At 42.3% G+C, this 23,078-nt stretch overlaps 3 pseudogenes; 1 reads left to right on the top strand and 2 right to left on the bottom strand.

Annotated features, from left to right (window-relative positions):
- Positions 1 to 681: 681 nt before the first annotated feature.
- LOC117195080 lies at positions 682 to 3,084 on the bottom strand (annotated as a pseudogene).
- Positions 3,085 to 17,722: 14,638 nt separating this feature from the next.
- Positions 17,723 to 18,287, top strand: LOC117195079 (annotated as a pseudogene).
- A 1,931-nt stretch (positions 18,288 to 20,218) lies between these two features.
- On the bottom strand, positions 20,219 to 22,479 carry LOC117195078 (annotated as a pseudogene).
- Positions 22,480 to 23,078: the final 599 nt, after the last annotated feature.

The following is a 23,078-nucleotide window of genomic DNA, read 5'->3' as shown; positions in this document are numbered from 1 at the left end:
CGAGCACGGTCTGACGATGGCGGGCGGGTGCAAAATGTGCCGGTCCGATTTGTTTTGACTTTTATCGGAATTTGCTTATTCATGCCTGTAACGAAGATCGCCTCGGCAATAAATGGAGAGCATGCGAAAGAACTTTCTCTCTTTCTCTCTCTCTCTCTCTTAAGGGAAGCTGTCGGCATGTCTTATCACTCGCGAAGTTATGCAATGAGAGCGCAGCGTCTCATTTCTCATTCTCATTCACAGCTGCCATCTCTCTCACTCAAATGCTCGCCCATGGAAAGTAAGAGTCTAGTGACCACGACAAAAACTTAATTATAAATGCGAAAGCTTGGCCAGCTTCGGGTGCCGAAGCTTTTGACACCCTTTCAAATCGATCATTGCCGTAGCAACTTGTTGTGCTCTTTAGATAAAATCGTTCCCTGATCAAGAATATCTGCTAAAGTCGAAAATCCTAATCAAAATTAGACTACTCTTTGGAAGAGTATAATGCCTTGCTCTTTCAAAAAGCAGGCTGTCACAGCATGGAAGCTATCATATCTTATCGGTCGCGAAACAAAGTGTAGTTGTTATATCAAAGCATACAAATATTCCCATTGAAAGCTGTCACGCAAATATAACAAAACTCTAGCGGATAGGCGGTATTTATTCCCAATGGAAATCAAAAAAATATTCCTAATTTAAGTAACGATATTGCACAAAATGTATTTGCAAATATGCCTAGATAGTAGTATGTCTTGGTTGAACCTATAAGACCAAAATTGGAAGAACGAAAGAGCATACAATATACATATGACGAATATGACTACAAATTGAACTAGTGGCAAACGTTTGCATAATTTCATACAATACAATACATGTGCTCTGCTATGTAGGGAGGATACGAAGAGAAGGATTTGTTTAGTTTATGAATCTGGTGGCCAGGGACGAGATCAGGATGAGGGTGATGGACGCCACAATGTTGGCCCCCGAATCTTTGTCATCCTTCTCGTGGATGACTATACGGTCCTGGATCTCGGGATAGACGTAGTGCCGTTGAGTCAGGTAAACGATAACGGAGACTATATCGTTCCGCTGCATGCGAATGCTGAGGGGGTCGCTCTGCTCGGAGAAGGTGTAACCGTCGCCACCTTCTAGCAGGAACTGGGGCACGATCTCGAAGTAGTTGGCACTCTCATTGACCCTGCTGTACGAGGGCACGATGCAGTCGCCGCAGAGCGCCTGCGCGGAGACCAAGCGCTGACCCTCGGCGTTGTTGTAGTTGTACTCCACCTGCAGGCCCGACATCTGCAGGAACCCGCCATTCGAATCGAGCAACCTCACTCCAGCCGAGTGCTCCAGAGCCGCCAGCAAGGTCTTGCCCGTCACCCTCGTGACGAACAAATCGTTCTCGAAGGGTAGGACGGCAAGGAGATCGCTACCCGTGATATTTCCGTCCGCATCCTTCTCAATCGCAGCTCGAATACCTACAGAGAAATCAGAGTTAGATACAGTAGGAACGGTAATGGCTTTTGCACTGTGATTGACCAACCTCCTCCCTGCATCAGGGCAATGGGTGCATCTGTCCAGTACTCGCCACCCTCTTCCTCCAAAACGCGCGCATAAACCATGGCATCGGTGATCAGATTGCCCAAGTTACACTCCCTCATCCGACAGACGTTGCCGCCCTCGAGATGCACCTTGGTGTAGCCCAAAATAGAGTTCTCCATAGCGGTCACATTGGGTCGGTACACCTCCAGCAGGTCCAGCAGCTCCTGTTCCTGGGCCACGGAGGCATTCAGCAGGATCGGGGCCCCGTCGAACTCAAGCAGATTTCCCTCCGCGTCGAACTGGGAATATATAGATTCAGTTATCGGCTACACAGTGGCATGGCATTGTTGTGGCACCCACCTGCACATGGATCTTGCCCAGATATTTTGTGTATGCCTGGACCACTGGCACCTTCTTGCCGTTCTCCTGCACCACTGTCGTAGGATAGGGCCCACGCACGGCCACGGCTGGCTGGAGTCAAGGAAGGTGTGTGAGTGTCCGCCAATGACAATATCCACCTCCGGGCAGCTCCTTGCTATCTCCTGGTCCCTGAGGTAGCCAATCACGCCGATCCTGGTTCCATTTGCTTCGAGGATCGTGGAGTTGGCCAACGACTTGGTGGCAGCCAAGTCTGGCTCGTTGGTCAGGTTGAGGTTGCAGGCCAGCACGGGGAACTCCACGTCGTTCAGGAACGGGATTAGACACTCGACATTTTTATCGAACTCGTGGTTTCCCAGCGATTGCAAAGGAGGTGGGGATTTAGTCTTGTTCGGCAAAAGTGTAGACCGCCAGCACTTACGATAGCATCGGGCTGGAGTTTGTTGAGGAAGGCGCTGGCATCTCATCCTTGAAGATGGTGAACCAGGCAGTTCCCGTGTATGTGTCGCCGGCATTCAGGTAGAGGACGGCAGGTCCACCGTTCTCAGCCTCTTTGCGGTACTTGCGAACTCTTTTTTTGGGGTAAGAGAAGAAGAAGGTTGATTTGGTAGATTAGAAAATGTCCGAGGGCCAAATATTCAGCGTACGCACTCATAGGCCACTCGGGCGAATCCTCCGTAGCACTGCCGTATTGGCATCCTCCTGGGAGCATGTGCCGCTGTTCACGTTCGTCTGCTCGAACCAGGCGTGCATGTCATTGTTGTGCAGGATAATGATCTCCGTGGCGACATCGGCAATCTTTGGATCAATGGGGTTGGATCGGGCTGTCGGGGCCAGCACGGCCAGAAGCGAACAGGCGGCGATGAAGAAGGTCCGGCAGATGGCATTTTCGCACTGGAATGGCAAAGGTTATCCGTGTGATTAGACAGCTAAACCAATCCAGTGCCGTAAATCAAATACCAAATGATAACAGTTGAAGGGTTATATCAAGCCCTTCCGCTCAGCTAACCATCTAATTTGAGATGTTATCACTGGCAGTACTTATTAGCAAATATTTATCAATCACGAGCCCCGCCAAAATCGCACTTCGAATCATTTAATAGTATGGTTTATGGAGTGCCTTAAATCTAATCGGCAGCTTACCAAGCTCTGCGTGTGCAAATACACGCTGAACCTCATTCACCCATCCGATCCCATGCGATCAAACTTTTTTGGCTACTGCCATGGACAGCCACTCAATTAACTGGTTTCTTTCACAGCTGTGAATGGTAATGACGATGAATCGGAGCTGAAGTTGAGCTTGAAACGCTCTTTGGCTCTCTGTGCGGCTAATGGCTGGCTAATGAGACTTCTGAACGAAATCTGTTTCCGATAGACGCTGCCAACTCAAACGAAACTTAAACCGAAACTGAGACGGAGACAGACACCAAGCGATTTGGCCGTGAATTTAGGTAGGGGCAGGCCGTTGAACGCTACTTACATGCACTCGTCACACGATCCACGGGCTAACTGACCCGAAATTGGCCAAAACAGCAGCACGGCACACAACCGTTATAACCGAGCGGAGTACTGAGAGCCGACAACCGACAACCAAAATTTACTGTTTCGCCGAGCGGGCGGAGTGGATAGATTGCGATAACGTTTCGGCCCTGGCTCTGACTCCGCTGCGCTCTGCTCTGCTCCGCTCTGTGGCTCTGGGAGCGTCATTATTTATTTGTTATTAACCTTTTTTTTTTGCATTATTATATTCTGGTTTTTGTTTGTTCAGGGGGCGGTGTCAGAAGAGCGCTTATCACCCCCGCTTCTGCAGTGTCTAATCAGATGAATTGGTGGTTGTGGTGCAGCGTATACAGCTGTATATCTGTATCTATACTGCTGAGTCAATGCCAATCACAAAGGGCAAGTGCTTGTCGCCAAATATCCAAAGCAATTGCCAAAACAAATCTTGATCTTCCCACGTTGGCACAAATGATCGCAAGCTTTTACGGGAATCACACAGAACCTTACAGTAATGCACATATAGTAGGATCCAGTAATAGAAATGGGTAATGGCAATGGAACTACGAGATAGAAATACCCCCTTAATTAGCGAAACTTTGGATCAGATCGTCAAATCGCACTGAAACCGAATATTGTGATCGCACACAATGTGCTTTTCAAGAATTTGTTTTTGAAATAAAATCCAATTCCATTGATAACAAAGCTGCTCCTTGTTCTGCTCTGATTTATGATGCATTTGGGCGGCATGGTAACCCACAAATATTTGATAGATAAAATTTTGAAAGATTTATGCGTCTGCTGCCAAAAATGTCTTTCAGTAGGAGGCCCATTGACGGGATTATAATTGTTTCGTTTTTTCGCTTGTGTGATGATCATTCAATTGGACACGAGTTAATGCTCTCACACACTCACGCTCACTCGATCTTACCTCAATTATTTGCTGCCACTTGCCGCGCGATTTTTCAAACTGTTCAATTAGATATGTATGTATGTGCCCATGGCTCGAGTATATACTATACACAAGTACGTATGTCCCCACATCTGAGGCAGTCAGTCAACAGCTGGGCCAGTGGATGATGTATGATGTGGTTGGGCTCTGCTGAAGGTTCCGGTAGCACTAGAACAGAGCTGGATGGGCCTAAATTACTTGGACGAATATATAGGTAGGTACACGCAGCACTTTCCTCGCCTTTTTGTCGTTTAAATATACCCCAAAAAGAAAAGAGAACTAAACAAAACCAATTGGGTTGGTTCGAAAATAAAACAAAAATGCTTAGTAAAGTTTAACACGTAATCGAGAGTGTCGGAAAAACAGAGCAGCGCAAGAAAAACTACATGAAATATTACACAATATCAAGTGAGAGATTGTGGTTGACACAATACATGCCTGCATATGGCTATAAACATATTGAAAATATGGTAAATTTTATATATATATATATAGTGACATATCTATAGTCCATGCTCCGCATACCCTTGTCTATGTCTATTACCCTGCACCCACAATACTATAAACAATACGACACCCTCAGCTTCGAACCCTCATAAACAATCTCACGCTCGAAATGGACCACGCGTAGCCGATTGCAGGCAATGTAAACAAACACCCTAAACTGGAAGTTGAACATAAAACAATAGATGCCGCCCTAGAATCCAGCCGCACTAGAATCCAGCCGCACCAGAATCACGCCACTCTTCAGAGATCAATTACTAATCGATTCTCAAGAATCACACCATCCTAGCTGACCAATCAGAGGCCCTATTCTCAGCCACCCCCAAGTAATGCAACACCGATCATACGCAGCGGAAGCCTTTCATCAAAAGCCGCCTTTCCCACATATCGATCGAGTCACGTACACCATCTCCGAAGCCGAAGTCGAAGCCAACGCCTACGAATCCAAATCCGAATCCCAAACCGAGCATCATAATATAAATAGTCTACATCTAAGAAGACAACTCAGTTCTGTTCAAGACAAACGTCAATCGCGACACCGTCGGAGAATTCAACCAAAGTTAATTCCGTTCAAGACTTCAGACCTCATCGTCGGGGAAATAACTAATGTACGCTAAGTTTAAGTGAAAGAATAAAACCTTTTTTAAAACGTAAACTGAAGTGTCGCATATTTAATTATATATATATAGTGACATATCCATAATTCCCCACATCACCACATTAATTATATATATAGTGAGTCATCGACTAATTCAATGAAACAATAGATATATGATACACAATGTGATATGATTGGATAGATAATGAGATAGTACGGATCCAACAATATGTAGCAAATAGTACTAAACTATTGATTGATAGTTCCTAAAGGCTATTATTTCTATACAATCTCTAAGGATATGATAGACAAAAAATACATTCAGAATGCTTCAATTTATGCCTCTAACAATTCAATTCCAGTTTGATTAAAAACTATGTCACAAATCAATCTAATCTCAATCTATTTCCCTTGCCATAAGGAGGAAATACAGGCTGAAAATAGGCAAGATTATGACAAGAAATAACGATTTGTTTGTTTGAAATATTTGCAGCAATTCGATTTATTGTCTTTGAAATGTTTATTCCGTTTATTTCTTTACTAAATATACCCCCAATATAATCCTATATGTATAAGTTAACACCCTAAGAGTTCAATACTCTTATTTCCAATTAAAACAGAAAAAAGTATAAAAATTCTTGCCCAATAGTTTATTACCCAATTGTAATAACAATGCGCAAGAATTCTGTCACAATTTACACAAAAAGTAAAAACCATTTCCTGCCTAAAACAAGAACCGAAACATTGTATTTCTGGAAGTGCTTATGCGCTCCACTTCAAGTCAGCACTTCACGAGAAACCATCGCCCCCACCCCGTCTTCGACGTCGCGACTGCGATAATGTCGACAATGCATTTTTGATGACTCCGCTGTTCTTCACCCCCAACATCGACCAGCAACATTGACTTCCTATTGCCGGTCAATAACTGCAACTCCGCTGTCGCCACCGACGCCGCCGCCTACAATAATTCTGAAGACCCCAACAATTCGGCCTCTGCCGAAGTTCCTCTGCCGCGTTCATCGATAGGTTTCTTTAAGAATTATAATTCTAGATTTAAGCAGTCACATTCTGATATTCAATAAAAGCACTTCGCTAAAGTGAACAGAATCAAAATAATCTTTTATTTTGTCCTTCGAATAAGGATAAAATTAACTGGCGCCCGAGCAGGGACCTGACTAGTGAACAACACAGCAAAAGGTTTAGTACGTTCGCGAAAACTGCAAAAACTTGCAGCCGTCGGTCTCAATAATAATTACCGGTGTGACTCACAATATTTCGTAATATTGTCCGGTATAACCCATCGGTGACTCCAATTCCTGAAAGTTCCGTACTCAGGAAAACCAACCAAAAAGGAGCGAAGTCCAGGAACCTCAGTAAGGTGATACCATCATAAAAGGGACCAATTCCGGATCGCCCGTTGGAGGAGCCACATCCAACATGTTAAGGTAAGTAAAACAAAAACAAAACGACGAAAACCAAAAAACATTTTTTTCAAGTGAAAATAAAATAAAGTGAAGGAAAAAATTCACAAAAGTGAAACAATTAAAAAAAAAATAAATCTTCCGCGCGATACAAAAAATTATAAAACGGGAAACAAAAACCCCAAAAGGAAAAAGAAAATAAAAGCCCAAACCTACGAAAGCTAAAACAAACAAAATACCTATTCACATATTTCAAAAACCATATTCATATCTTACAAATACTTAATACTTGCACATAATGGCAAATCCTAATAACCTAATCAGACCTGCCGTTCTGGTTCAAGACCCCAATGCTGGTACAAATATGAGTAGGCAAGAAATTACATCCTTGGTAACCAATTTAGTGAACACTTTATTCGAACGAGCCTCACCTAACCCTAACACCGACTTCCTCAACGCAGTTGATCAAGAAGTAAACCCTGCACTTCCTCACCATGCGAGTGACTACGACAAAATTTCAGACTTAGTGAAAAGTATTCGGGAATTTTCGGGAAGCTTAAACGAATTTAGTTCCTGGAAGAAGGGAGTAGATAGGATTCTAGGGGACTTTGCAGACATAGTAGGAACCCGAAAGTACGTTGGGATCCTTCAAGTCATTCGAAACAAGATTGTCGGAAATGCCGATACGGCATTAGAATCATACAACATTCCTCTTAATTGGAATGCTATTTCCAAATGTTTAACCCTACACTACGGTGACAAGAGAGACCTGAGTACATTAGAGTACCAGATGACCATGCTAGTGCAGGGAAATCAACAGTCAGTGGAAGATTATCATCAAGTCGTTTATCACCAAATGTCACTGATTTTAAATAAAATAGGTTGCATGGAATTAGGAAGGGAAGCAGAACAATTAATGACCAAACTATACCGCGATAAAGCTTTAGATACTTTTGTCAGAGGACTACGAGGAGATCTTCCTCGACTCCTGGGTATGAAAAAACCAGCAGACCTCCCATCAGCTCTACACCTTTGTTTAAAATTAGAAAACCAGAACTATCGTTCCAATTATGCTAACGCCAAAGCACCCACTATTGGATTTAGGGGATCAAACCAAAAACCAATTCCAGCACCCCGATCAAATATCAACTATAATAACTTTAGGCAACCTCTTCAGTACCACCAGTATAATCAATATAAACCTTCAGTTCCTCCCAGACAAAACTATAATTACCAAACACCTCAAGTTACACAGAGTTATCCCCGTCAACAATTCCCTCAGAATAACATTCCGAATCGTCCGATCGCACCAAAGCCAATGCCAAAACCAGAACCAATGGAGATAGATCCAAGTCTCCATACTAGAAATGTCAACTATATGAATCGTCCGCATTTTCAAGCAGGAAAACGACCCCCAACAACTCAAAATGTAATAGAAAAAAGACAAAGACAATTCAATATCCAAACTGGCGAAACCGACGAAACTCAAACGAACTCTTCGCCTGATGCAATAAATTACGCAACTTTGGCTGAATACGAACAACTGAAAGATGAGTATGAAAACGAAAATGACTTTGAGCAAACCCTTGAGGAGTATGCTCAAGAACCAGATACAGACAATAACGACTCGAATCTCGAACAACTAAGTGACTTACATTTTTTAGAATAAACGAGGGGGAACGTTGTGAGTTGCTGCGGACACCGCAACTCTACGGTTATACCCGATACTAAGTCAGTATGGCTCTCCTCCGGCAGACGCCGCTAATATTAAACGACACGACAAAGAGTGCGTGCGACAGAGACAAAAAATCAGTCTGAGCGTGACGTCGGGCGCTGCGTAGCCACTGCAAATTGATTTGTTCCTTTTGGCTATAAAAATGATCTGATCTGATCCAGATTCAGCAATCCTATAGATATGGTCGTTATCTATGATTCTGCGTTTTCAGTTTTCTCGAATGTGCAATATTGTGGATGCAACAGATTTTCGTTCCTTTGTGGGGGCGGAAGGGGGTGGGGCGAAATTCTGAGATATACGTTTTATAGTGAGATTCTAACAGAAATGCGGATACCAAATTTGGTTACTCTAGCCTTAATAGTCTCTGAGATTTGTGGATGCCCCAGATTTTCGTCCTTTGCGGGGGCGAGAGGGGGTGTGGCGAAATTTGGAAACAAACTCGTCTCGGTCCGATATAATTAGGAGTGTGGATACCAAATTTGGTTGCTCTAGCTTTTGTAGTCTCTGAGATCTAGGCGCTAATGTTTTACTCTAAGCAAAGCCGCCTATGCTACGTGTGTGTTAGAGAGAGACAGGGCGAGAAAAAATGAAATTGTTTTTTGATGCTGGCTATAATAATAATACGATCCAATTCAGATTCCGCAGTCTTAAAGATATGGTCATTCTCTACAATTCTACGTTTTTTGGTTTTCTCATATCTTTAAAATTGTGGATGCCACAGATTTTCGTCCTTGTGGGGGGCGGAAGTGGGCGGGGCGAAGTTTTGAAATATTTTTGTAGCAGTGACATATCACAGAAGTCTGGATCCAAAACATCGTTGCTCTAGCTCTCTATAGTCTTTGAGCACTAGGCGGCTGAAGGGGGACGGACAGACGGACGGACGGACAGACGAAACAGACGGACAGACAGACAGACAGACAGGGCCCAATCGACTCGGCTATTGATGCGGATCAAGAATATATTACTTTATGGGGTCGGAAACGATTCCTTCTGGACGTTACACACATCACTTTTACCACAATCTAATATACCCCAATACTCATTTTGAGTATCGGGTATAAAAAGTAACCCTTGAAAACCTCTTTAAAACACACTCTAATTTGTTCGCAGATTCAAACAGAAAAACTTACTTACTCACAAACATTAAAGCAGATATCCGCACCACCTCTATTTACTCCAGTTTATTCACGATGTTACCCCCTACCAGTGGATCCAAAACAGAAGTAGAAGAAACAAATAAAAAGAACTACTAGATGACGGGATAATTAGACCATCTAGGTTCCCCGTACAATTCCCCCGTTATGGCTGGTTCCGAAAAAATGGATGCCTCTCAAAAGAACGAGGGGGAACGTTGTGAGTTGCTGCGGACACCGCAACTCTACAGTTATTACCCGATACTAAGTCAGTATGGCTCTCCTCCGGCAGACGCCGCTAATATTAAACGACACGACAAGGAGTGCGTGCGAGAGAGACAGAAAATCAGTCTGAGCGTGACGTTCGGGTGCTGCGTAGCCAGTGCAAATTGATTTGTTCCTTTTGGCTATAAAAATGATCTGATCTGATCCAGATTCAGCAATCTGATATATATGATCATTATCTATGATTCTTGCGTTTTCTCGTATCCTTAATATTGTGGATGCAACAGATTTTCGTCCTTTGTGGGGGGCGGAAAGAGGTGGGGCGAAATTTTGAGATATACGTTTTATAGTGAGATCTAACAGGAGTGCGGATACCAAATTTGGTTACTCTAGCCTTAATAGTCTCTGAAGATCTGTGAGTATCCCCAGATTTTCATCCTTTGCGGGGCGGAAGGGGGTGTGGCGAATTTTGAAAACAAACTCGTCTCGGTTCCGATATATTAGGAGTGTGGATACGAAATTTGGTTGCTCTAGGCTTTTGTAGTCTCTGAGATCTAGGCGCTAATGTTTTACTCTAAGCAAAGCCGGCTATGCTACGTGTGTGTTAGAGAGAGACAGGGCGAGAAAAATTAAATTGTTTTCTTTGATGCTGGCTATAATAATTATACGATCTGGTTCAGATTTTGCACTCTAGAAGATATAGTCATCTTCTACGATTCTGCGTTTTTAGTTTTCTCGTATCGTCGAAATTGTGGATGCCACAGATTTTCGCTCTTTGTGGGGGCGGAAGTGGGCGGGGCAAAGTTTTGAAAATATTCTTGTAGCAGTGACATATCACAGAAGTCTGGATCCAAAACATCGTTGCTCTCGCTCTTATAGTCTTTGAGCACTAGGCGCTGAAGGGGACGGACGGACGGACGGACGGACAGACGGACAGACAGACATGGCTCAATCGACTCGGCTATTGATGCTGATCAAGAATATATATACTTTATGGGGTCGGAAACGATTCCTTTTGGACGTTACACACATCCACTTTTACCACAAATCTAATATACCCCATACTCGTTTTGAGTATCGGGTATAAAAAATCAGATATCGAAAAAACTGCATTCTCCATCAACAAACGGTAAATACGAATTCACACGTCTCCCCTTTGGACTAAAAAATGCACCGGCAATATTCCAACGCACCCTTGACGATATCCTACGACCACTTATTGGTGAAATCTGCTATATTTATATTGACGACATAATTATTTTTGGGAAAGATGAAAAAACACATGCTAACAATCTCGCGACCATATTCGATACCCTTGAACAAGCCAATATTAAATGCCAGCTCGACAAATGCGAGTTCTTTTAAAAAATAAAGTAGAGTTTTTAGGATTTATTATTTCCGATAGAGGCATAGAAACCAATCCTGCAAAGGTGGAAGCCATTTCCAAGTATCCTTGTCCGAAAACATTAAAGGATCTCAGATCCTTCTAGGATTGTCCGGTTACTATAGAAGATTCATAAAGGACTATGCAATGCTAGCCAAACCACCTTACCTCATTATTAAGAGGGAAGAATGGCCGCGTAATCTAAAACAATTCGAGCAAAAAAATCATTCACCTTGACCCAGAGGCAATGGAAGCTTTCAAAAAACTCAAGAACACCCTCATTTCGACAGAAGTCATTTTACAATACCCAGATTTCAATAAAGAGTTTCAACTCACAACAGATGCCTCAAATTTGCATTAGGAGCAGTCTTGCTCAAAATGACAAACCAATATCCTTCATTTCCCGAACCCTTTCGAAAGCCGAAGACAAATTATGCAGCAAACGAAAAGAAATGCTAGCAATAATATGGTCATTGAAGTCTTTGAGAAATTATCTCTATGGGGGAGCAAGGTAAAAATTTACACCGACCATCAACCCTTACCCATTCCATGAGCGATTGGGAATGGAAACGCGAGAATAAAACGATGGAGAACATTTTTGGAAGAGTACGACTATCAGCTAATCTACAAACCAGGAAAGGCCAATGTAGTAGCTGACTCTTTGTCCAGAATCAAGGACATAAACTCCATCACGACACAACATAGTAGCCAAAGTTCCTCCGAAAGGTTAATTCATAGTATGGAAATACCAATAAATGCTTTTAAAAACCAAATCTTTATTATTCCAGGAAACGAAAATAATTACAAATTTAGTATACCATTTCCAACATTTCATCGACATGAAATTACACAAAACACATTCACCGAAGCTGATTTATTACAAATATTAAAAAAATACCTTAACCCCTCCGTTATTAATGGAATTCAAACAACCGAACATATTGTGGGACAAATCCAAAAAATATACCCATCAAATTTCTTCCAATACAAAGTTAGATTCACACAAAGTAGAGTAGAAGATCTAAGTAACGAAAGCCAACAAGAAGAAGAGATCTTAAAAGTTCACAACAGGGCCCACAGGAATGCCGTAGAAAATCAAAAACAACTCATCGAAAAATTCTATTTTCCAAAAATGAAACAGAAAATTTCCACTATAGTAAAGCAGTGTCAGATTTGTAAGGCAGTAAAATACGACAGACACCCCACTAATCCCGAAATCGTGGAAACACCAATACCACAATACCCAGGTCACACTATTCACATTGATATTTATTCCACAGAAAGAAATTTAGTTTTGACAGCAATAGACAAATTTTCCAAATTAGCCCAAGGAAGAATCATCAAATCCAAATCCATCGAAGATATAAAACCATCCCTGCATGATATTCTGTTTTATTTCGGCGTACCAAAAAATGTAGTAATTGACAATGAAAAATCCTTAAATTCAGCTTCCATAACGTTTATGATGAAAGACCAATTGGGAATTCAGATATTTACAGCTCCACCCTACAAAAGCTCAGTAAATGGACAGGTAGAAAGATTCCATTCAACCCTCTCAGAAATAATGCGGTGTTTAAAAAGTAAAGGAATCTATAGCACATTTCAAGAATTACTTAATCAGGCCATTTACGAGTCCAATTTCTCGATACACTCAGAAACCAACAGAAAACCGTTAGAAGTATTCTTTGGTAGAAACGTAACAACAAATCCTGACCAATACGAAATAAGCCGACAAAATAATATTGACAAACTTAAAAACAAACAGGACTCGGATTTGAAAAATCACAACAAGAAAAAAAAAACCGATAATACTATACTCACCAGGTCAAGAAATATTCGTAAAAATAAACACACGGTTAGGATCAAAATTGTCTCCAAGATTTAAAAAAGAAACAGTAAAAGAAGACAATAACACTACAATTAAAACTGTGTCAGGAAAAATTGTTCACAAAAGTAACATAAAAAGTTAATAACTGTCCCATCCACCTCTGCTGCAGCGGCCCGTTCGCCACTGAAGCGCGTCCGCGCTGAGGTTGATGATGATGACGATGATGATGACAGTGATGTCATGGTTGTTGAGTTTGATGACGACGATGACGACGACAATTTGGATGCCAATCATGCATCGGCCAAACGACGACTCCGGGAAAGTACCAACCAACAGGCAAGCAAATCCCATATCCCCCAAATTCAAAACCATCCCCATCATCACCAACAATCAAACCAGCAACAACATCAGCGGACAATTACACAAAATGCCCCTGCCCCCGCCCCCGTCCGTATTACAATGACTAAAGGTTATATTATATGAAATAACTTCACCCAAAACTAAAAGATTTATCCGATTGCGGGTTCCATCCGATTATAGCACCACGAATCGGAAAATACCCGAAAATACAATTTTTTTACGATATTCTTCATTCTCTTCCAGATTGATAACATCATTACTCCTCCTACAATTAGTAGCTGGATCTATCGAAATAACCAACTATACCGATAGCCATGTTTTAACCATTCATACTAAAACAGGCAAACTAACCTCAGAACATACAAAACTAATTCATGTCATAGATTTAACACTAATAAAACAAACTCTAGACCAAACTCCTTGGTACATAGAAAAAGAACTAAACGAGGGGGAACGTTGTGAGTTGCTGCGGAGACCGCAACTCTAAATTTATACCCGATACTAAGTCAGTACGGCTCTCCTCCGGCAGACGCCGCTAATATTAAACGACACGACTAAGAGTGCGTGCGACAGAGACAGAAAATCAGTCTGAGCGTGACGTCGGGGGCTGCGTAGCCAGTGCAAATTGATTTGTTCCTTTTGGCTATAAAAATTATCTGATCTGATCCAGATTCAGCAATCTGATAGATATGGTGGTTATCTATGATTCTGCGTTTTTAGTTTTCTCGAATGTGCAATATTGTGGATGCAACAGATTTTCGTCCTTTGTGGGGGAGGAAGGGGGTGGGGCGAAATTCTGAGATATACGTTTTATAGTGAGATCTAACAGAAGTGCGGATACCAAATTTGGTTACTCTAGCCTTAATAGTCTCTGAGATTTGTGGATGCCCCAGATTTTCGTCCTTTGCGGGGGCGGAAGGGGGTGTGGCGAAATTTGGACACGAAACGGTCAAGGTCCGATATCACAGGAGTGTGGATATCAAATTTGGTTGCTCTGACTCTTATAGGTTCTGAGATCCTTGAACTCATATTTTGCAATTGACAAAACCGACCATGAAACCTGTGTGTTAGAGAGAGACAGAGCGAGAAAGAATGAAATTGTTTTCTTGATTCTGGCTATAATCATTATTCGATCTGGTTCAGATTTTGCACTGTAGAAGATATGGTCATCCTCACCGATTCTGCGTTTTTGGTTTTATCGTATCTTTAAAAATGCGGATGCCACAGATTTTCGTCCTTTGTGGGGGCGGAAGTGGGCGGGGCGAAGTTTTGAAATATTTTTGTAGCAGTGACATATCACAGAAGTCTGGATCCAAAACATCGTTGCTCTAGCTCTTATAGTCTTTGAGCACTAGGCGCTGAAGGGGACGGACGGACGGACGGACGGACGCACAGACGGACAGACAGACAGGGCTCAATCGACTCGGCTATTGATGCTGATCAAGAATATATATACTTTATGGGGTCGGAAACGATTCCTTCTGGACGTTACACACATCCACTTTTACCACAAATCTAATATACCCCAATACTCATGTTGAGTATCGGGTATAAAAATAATGATTTTTATAATACCTTGGACCATGAAATAAACCAAACTTACCTTATATTAAATACACTTACACCCACTCGACACAGTAGATCTATAGATATGATCGGCACGGCATGGAAATATATAGCCGGAAGTCCCGATCATGATGACCTAAATATGATCCAAAATAATCTTAATGATATAATTTCAAATTATAATAAGCAAATAGTAATAAATACACAATTTGAGAACGAATAAAACAAACTCACAGAAATAAACAATAGACTCTTGAATACAATAAAAAAAGACAATTCATTCAGCAACGAAATAGCCATTAGTCTACAAATTCAAACCCGACTTATAAAGAAGAACTAATCAATGTAAAATATGCAATTCAATGGCAAAAATAAATATAGTCAACACATTCTTCTTAACGAAAACGAAATAGAGACAATTAAAGAAAACTTTAAGGAAATACTAACCCACTCAATTCAATAGAAGAAATGCTTGAGTTTGCAGACGTCTCAATTTTATATAAAAAAACACATTACTCTATATTATTAAGATCCCTAAGTTAGAAAAGAAACCTATAAAGATATCATTATTCGACCGGTCGTCCGAAAAAACTTCATTGTTAATTTTACCTTTCCAAAAATATTTATTAATGATTGAACACTTACGGATTAATAAACATGTAAAGACTACAATAACGTAAAATTTGCAAAACAATAATGTATCACTTAACCACGATAACTGTATTAGTAGATTATTGATAGGGAAGATTCTCGTGTAACTACAGCAATGCAGAACACATCGAACCTATAGAAGAATAGATTCCGACTCACTCCTCCTAAATAACTTCAACGGAACAATAATATGGCAAAACGGCTATGAAAAACTAAGGGGCACGTACTTACTAAAGTACTGGAATGATACAATAAACATTAACGAAAAGAAATTTACAAACATTACACAAAAATATAACCAAACCACAAAATCCCAATGGTACAAGTAGGCCCATTGCAAGGAAAACGCATAAAATACTTTCTTTTCAAAGCCACTCGATGAAGTTCACATCAACAATACGAACACTTAAACTTCCTTCAAACTCACTCCTCAATAAAAAGTATGACTCTTATTACGCTATTTACAATTGCAATAATACTGATCATAATATCACATGTGTGTCGAAAACCACAAAAAGTGATACTCAACATTCCTCCAGAAATACCAGACATCAAAATCAAAACCGATACAAAGATACCAACAAACCCAAAACAAAATCTTGAATTTAATAACATACCATATTTCTAAAAATTCATTTGAGGACAAATGAAATAAGAGGGGAAGAGTTAACACCCTAAGAGTTCAATACTCTTATATCCAATTAAAATAGAAAAAAGTATAAAAATTCTTGCCCAATAGTTTATTACCCAATTGTAATAACAATGCGCAAGAATTCTGTCACAATTTACACAAAAAGTAAAAACCATTTCCTGCCTAAAACAAGAACCGAAACATTGTATTTCTGGAAGTGCTTATGCGCTCCACTTCAAGTCAGCACTTCACGAGAAACCATCGCCCCCACCCCGTCTTCGACGTCGCGACTGCGATAATGTCGACAATGCATTTTTGATGACTCCGCTGTTCTTCACCCCCAACATCGACCAACATCTGAAGACCCCAACAATTCGGCCTCTGCCGAAGTTCCTCTGCCGCGTTCATCGATAGGTTTCTTTAAGAATTATAATTCTAGATTTAAGCAGTCACATTCTGATATTCAATAAAAGCACTTCGCTAAAGTGAACAGAATCAAAATAATCTTTTATTTTGTCCTTCGAATAAGGATAAAATTAACTTATATGTGGCTCATATAGCAACAATAAAGCAAGAGTTTCGTTGGTTGGCAAAAGTAAACAAGATTTGATTGATATTTAATTGCCATGGCAACTGAAAAACCTAGGTGCTGCTACCCCTTATTTCTCTCAGTGCACACACATAGGTATAGGTGTGCACTTATCATTGCAATGGCAGGTCAAACTCACGAATCGTCGACATTCGGCGCAGTCCTCGGGGGCAACGAAAATCGAAGAGCTGAATGTGAAGCGTGCCAGCTGCAAATGGAATGGTGGTAGAAGTAGAGGAAGCGAGAGCCAGGCTGTTGCCACTGCGCTGCTGCGTCTGCTGTGGCGGCTGCAGCCATAGAGTAGCTTGCCAGGGGTTGTTGCAATATCCTGCCGCTGCTGCTGCTCCTGCTCCAGCCGCTGCTCCTGGCCTGTATCCTGTTGCCTTCCCGCTTCAGCTGCCGCAGCGGCAGCGGCAGCAGCAATTCAAACAGCTGCAACAATTTTTTCCTGCTGTTGTTGTTGGACTTTGCTTTTAATTTCTTTGGGTCGTCGTCACATCCCCTAATGCCACCGCGCCGCCCTGCCACTCCGCTATGCTATCTCTGGTTCCTGTGGCACTTGGGGTTGGAGTTGCCCCTTGCCAGTCGCCAGTTGCCAGTTGGTTGTCGGGGTGCATTCGGATCGGAGCAGTTGTCAGTCGTTGCGATCGCCAGCTAAACGAAGGTTGTGCCGCGGACAGTCGAATCCCTTCCCAACCCATCCCAGATCGAAGCCAGAGTATCTATCTAACCCTTCGCCAGCCATGTCGGGCAAGCTGATCATGAAGCGCAGCGTGCGGATCAGCACAGCAGAAGAGAGCACGAGCAGCAGCCGAGGGAGCGCCTACAACAGCAACAGCAGCAGCATCCACAACATCAGGAAGAGGCAGAAGAGCAAGGAGGACCGGAGAAGCGCCACCGACCATTGACCCCACTTGCCGAGCAGCCAGCAGAGGGATCGAGGAAGATTCCCCCAACAGAATTTGCTCGAGGCCTGCAGAAGATCATGGAGCTGCAGTCGGAGCTGGATGCCTTCGAGCAGGACTGGACGAGCGCGATGGCTACCAAGCGGCGGTGGCTGACGAGGAGGAGGATGACCAGGAGCAGAGAGCTTAGACGATGACAACCTGGACGCTGAGGTGGCTGCCCAATTCGCACCACCATCCTGGCCAGCGCAGCCGGCCGAAGCCTTGGTTTCGCCATGTGCGCCCGAAGAGACTCTCCTCTTCCTGCAGAGCGAGGGCATCCCCACGAGTCGCCGCTGTACCAGACGCTCCTCGAAAGCTAGTCGGCCAGAGCGATGGCCTTCTGCACGCCTAACCGAGAGAACCGGGCTCTCCGCACCTCATTCTAGTCACTTTGCTGCGATCTCACTGCAAATAAAACGAGAGGGAACCTAGGGGATGATCACTCCCGAGCTGCGGGTGTGTCACCCTGGGATCCGCATAATCCTAAGCTGTTTACTCTAGTAATTATTGTGAAGCAATATAAAATGAGGCGAAAAACAACAAATAAACCACTATATTTATATAAATTATGATAGAAAAAGATAAAGAAAGTCTTTTTTACAGATGGAGATGAATTTGAATCAAAGGTAAGCATAAGATTTCCTGGAAAATTTGCAGATTGGATAAGGATTCTTTACTGCGACATCTATTGAGACATAGAAACGGAGTATTCATAATTTTTATGAATGGTAAGGGTACAGTTCCATACATTGAAAATTCAGTACGCAGGTATCTGAATTGAAGGGACGGCGGCAGGGCTAACCGTTTCATTGTCTTCAAGTTAGAATTATCATAATGGATAGGTTCCTCGCCGCTTGCCCTGTCCGTGTCGCGGGTTAAGTACATACATAGTTTAATATTGTTATAATATCGTATTAGTTAGCTGTCGGTTTAACTTTAATTTCGCATATGTGTATAAATTAATCGAGTATTCATTATGGTTTCGTTACATTATGATTTACGTTTGGCTTTAAGTATTCTTTTTACTCTTGTTATTGTTTGTCGTATCTTGGGTTTTAATAAAGTATCATTTGCAGCATTGTCCGTTATATGGACCTGGTATCACAATCTCTGATTAACTTACTATTCGCATATTTTACGTTGTATTCATGTGTTCCGTTAGTTATTTGTGATTCGTTTTTAGTATTCGATATATTTAATTTATGTTGAAATGTCGTGTATTACATAAATTCGTTTAGGTATTTTTATCGTTTGTTTCTTGTTGTTGTTTGCTTTGTGTTTCCTCACCGTAAGAGTTAGGCGGTATCTCAATTATTATGTAAATATTTATAATTTGTATGTTTATATATATATTCTTTATCTTTAATCTTGACCTTTATCCGTTCTTTATCTTTATCGTTAGTTTTTGTCAAATATATATGCATATATAAATAAATTATGATTTCAAATGTGCGCCTCTGTAATTATTTCAATATTTCATGTATTTGTATATATGTATTATATAATTTTATTTAGTTATTTTTAATCTCATAGATTTTGTCTCGACCGACCCGACCCACCCGACGGACCCTTCAGCCCAGGTCTATCCCTATACATAGCTTTGTCTTGCTTCGTCAGTTGAATTTGCTTTGTCTGTTATAATATCCCAGCTTTGAGCTGGGCCGCGAACCTAATTATTGATTCAACTTGCCCGTATCGATTGTGCTCTAAGTAATCTTTCCATTATCTGAAGATGTCTTGTTAATATAGATAAAAATCGGACAAATATATATTTATATATTTTTATATATATTATCTATATGTATATTATATTTGTATGTATATTAGATGTATAGTTTTATGTTGTTTCCATTTGTAATATTTCTCCTCGTCATCCCTATATCTCTTATGCATTTAAGTGTACAAAGTATTTGTGATGTAGTTGTTGATGTTGATGTTGTTGTTGATATAGTTGTTGTATTGTTGAAATCAGAAAACTGCACTGGCAAGAACGGAAATGTACAATATGTAGCGAAGAAAGGATAAGCAGGTCTGTAAGAGAATATTATTGTATTTAGAGAGATGTTCTTGTTGTCGATCAATGCAAATAGATTATTGGATTTACCAATGATCATAGCTTTAGGCATATTCTAACAGGATATATCATTACGAATTAAACATTACAAATAATCTAAGAAGCTAAAAATCGCATCACATTGACGCATCTATTTGCATTGACTCGGTTTATTGTGTGCAAGGATGAAGGAGTTCGTTCTCTTTTGAATGGTTGCTTGGTTGATGTTGTTCTGTTCTTTAAAATTTCTTTTCAATACCTTTACTAATAGCATTATCTGGCACTGTTAGCGCTTGTAGCGGTGTTTCTGTTGTTATTTTTGCTGTGTAATGTGTGAGTTTTGCTGCTGTTGCAACGGTTTGCATTGCTCTCGTATAGGCATTGCGATTGCATGGGTTGTGGTGGTATTGGCATCTTTTGGCAGGCATGGAATCTATTTGGTTGAGTGTACGAATATAGGCGGATATTGAGAACGAAACATCGTTGTTGCTATTGCTCTGGTGAAAGTTGTTGCTGTATTATTATTGTTGTTGTTGTTGATTGTTGATGATGATTGTTGTTGATGTTCATGATTTTGTTGCAAACAGTTGGTGTTTTTATTTGGTTGTGGTTATTCATGTATGTTGTGGGTTGATAGCTGCGGTGGGAATTTTGGTTGGAACTGATGAAGTTGCTGCTGATTTGGCTGAAAGCATAGATCTCTAGTCGACATCATGTCTACTCATAGAGTTTTTGCTCACCTTGGAGTACCACTGCGTGGTAAAAGTAGTTGGGAGTGCTGTTCTCCGCATTTTGGCCTTCAGTTCCGTGGCTTGGCGTAAAGTTCTTGCTGTGGTTATGGCTGCTTGGGTTGGGCTTTCATCGTTCAAATTGTGGTTTGCTGATGCTGGATTGGTGGCACTTTGTTGCGCGCTCACTCGACCTCCGCCGGCACTGCTATAGCCCAGTAAGTTTCACCTGTTAGCATGGCTGCGATTGTGGTTGGAACTGGGCCGTGCTTGCCAATTGCATTCGATTGTGAGCCACCGCCCCAGAGCCATGGCCTCCGGCCTCCTCCCCCGCCACCGCCACCCCGCCTGCTATAAATGGAAGCCCCATTAAAGCGTTTTCTCCGCAGTGGAAATTTTTAGGGCAGCTCACCTGTATAGCTTGGTGAATGCTGATAGTAGTCCCGCCGACCGTACTCGGCTCATAATCTTGTTTATCGTAGTGACCACCACCACGCCCGCACCCGCTATTGATGTCTGCCACCACCGCCCAGTATACTAGTGGGCGGCCCGTGGCCGTGTGAGCCATATGAGTAGCTGTCGTACGACTGATGTGGATCATAGCCAATGCCATCGCCATAGCCTCTTCTGTAAGAAATGCACAGGTTAAATACCGATCCGCTAAATCTGTGGTAGAAAGGCACTGTGACCCACCCATATGTCTCATCCATGGCCGTTCTGGCCTTTTCCAGTATGGACATCACCTTTTGCTTGGGGGCGAGCACATTTTTGCTGAACGACGACTGCTGTGAGCCCCTAAAATAGGTGCAAAACGATTAAAAGTGAACATCTATTTTTATGATATAATAATACCTGTAATTATGGTGCGGTGTGTTTTTGGGACCGCCAGGGGTGTTAGTGGACCTCCGGAACCTCCGCTCATCAGATTGTTGCCACTGGGCATGTGGGGGCCTTTTTGTAGCCGCTCTTGCGTTGTCATTGTCATTGAGGCTGGTGCTGTCATTAGCTCGCGCAGCTGCTCCTGGCGTATGATGTCGTTGCTGTCGGGTATCAGATACTTCTCAGCTCGGCCATGGCATAGGCGATCCGTGCATATGCCTCTGCTGGCGGGGCTATCGTTGATATCTCCACGTGCAGGTCACTGTTGAGGTGCGCATATTTGGGATCCTTAGAGTTGCGCAGTTCCTCCTCCTTGACGCGATCCCGATAGAATTACGGCCCAGCATGTCATCTTGCAGAGCGTCTCCTCCTGCAGGCGGCGCAGCGAGTTTGCCCTTGGGTCCCAGAGTTTGCCAACAAAATTGAACTTTGGATGCTCTCTGATTGGCACTAGGACGCGCTGTGATATGCGAAGGGCTTCTCCGGTAGATGTCCGCGTACTTCTGCTCCGCGACGGTATGCGCCCGGTTGTCTGGACTTTTTCAATCTCTGTGAGGGACGGACGCAATGCACATGTTAGTTGGACAATCAATCTGGTAGTGGGAGGTGGAGTTCAAGAGCACTTACCGCCATCAAAGCTTCTCGCCAATGGGAAACTTTCGGTCATGCGATTCTTTCGCCATGCAGTCGCGTATGTACTCATTGGCCTTCTCGTTTTATCTGAACACTTTCTATTGCCATCGCCTCCATGATGGTCGTGGGCGGAACTGTCACCGTTGTGGGCACCGGGCCACCGCTCCAGTACTTTGCGCGGCTTGCCACTGTACTCGCTTTTCGTTATCTATTGTAAACGGGGAGAAGTCGCCATTACCGTCGTCTTTTCCTCGGTCCATGTTCCCGAAGTTCCGAAGCTTTGGTGAAATTTGGCTGCGAACCAGCGAGGGTGAAAACAATGCAGGGAAGCTTGGCTATCTGAAACAATCAATTAGCGGGACACATGATGAGGCGGGCGAACAACCCTCGGGCAAAAAGCACACAGAATCACTTTTTATGAACGCATTCATATTGACTTGCAACCACAACACACAGAGCCACAAGCACACCACACACAGTAACGTATACTCTCATCACTTACACACCAAGAGGCAAGCTCTGGGGGCAAAAACAACCACCGTGAGAATTTCAACGCCAAATCAAATTGTTGTACATAATAATATTGTTGTAATAATAATTGTTGTACATAAGTCTGTACATAATAAGTTGCTATTTCTTTTTCAGTATTCAGCGCCTTGTTTGGTCTAGATATTGCACTGCCAATCCGCAGTATCTCCCTGCTGCACTTTCACTTTTCAGTAGGACGCAGTTTTTCACCTATTTTTTTTTCTGTATTTGTATTCCTGCAATTTGCATCAACAATTTAAGCTGCTTTGGCCAAGAGAATGGCAGCGCAGTTTTGACTATAATTCGCTGCAGTACACACATTTACGTTAGA

This window comes from Drosophila miranda, assembly GCF_003369915.1.
Source record: "Drosophila miranda strain MSH22 chromosome Y unlocalized genomic scaffold, D.miranda_PacBio2.1 Contig_Y5_pilon, whole genome shotgun sequence".
Taxonomy (NCBI): Eukaryota; Metazoa; Arthropoda; class Insecta; order Diptera; family Drosophilidae; genus Drosophila; species Drosophila miranda.
Note: the sequence above shows the minus strand (reverse complement) of the source record. Positions and strands in the feature narration are given on the sequence as shown.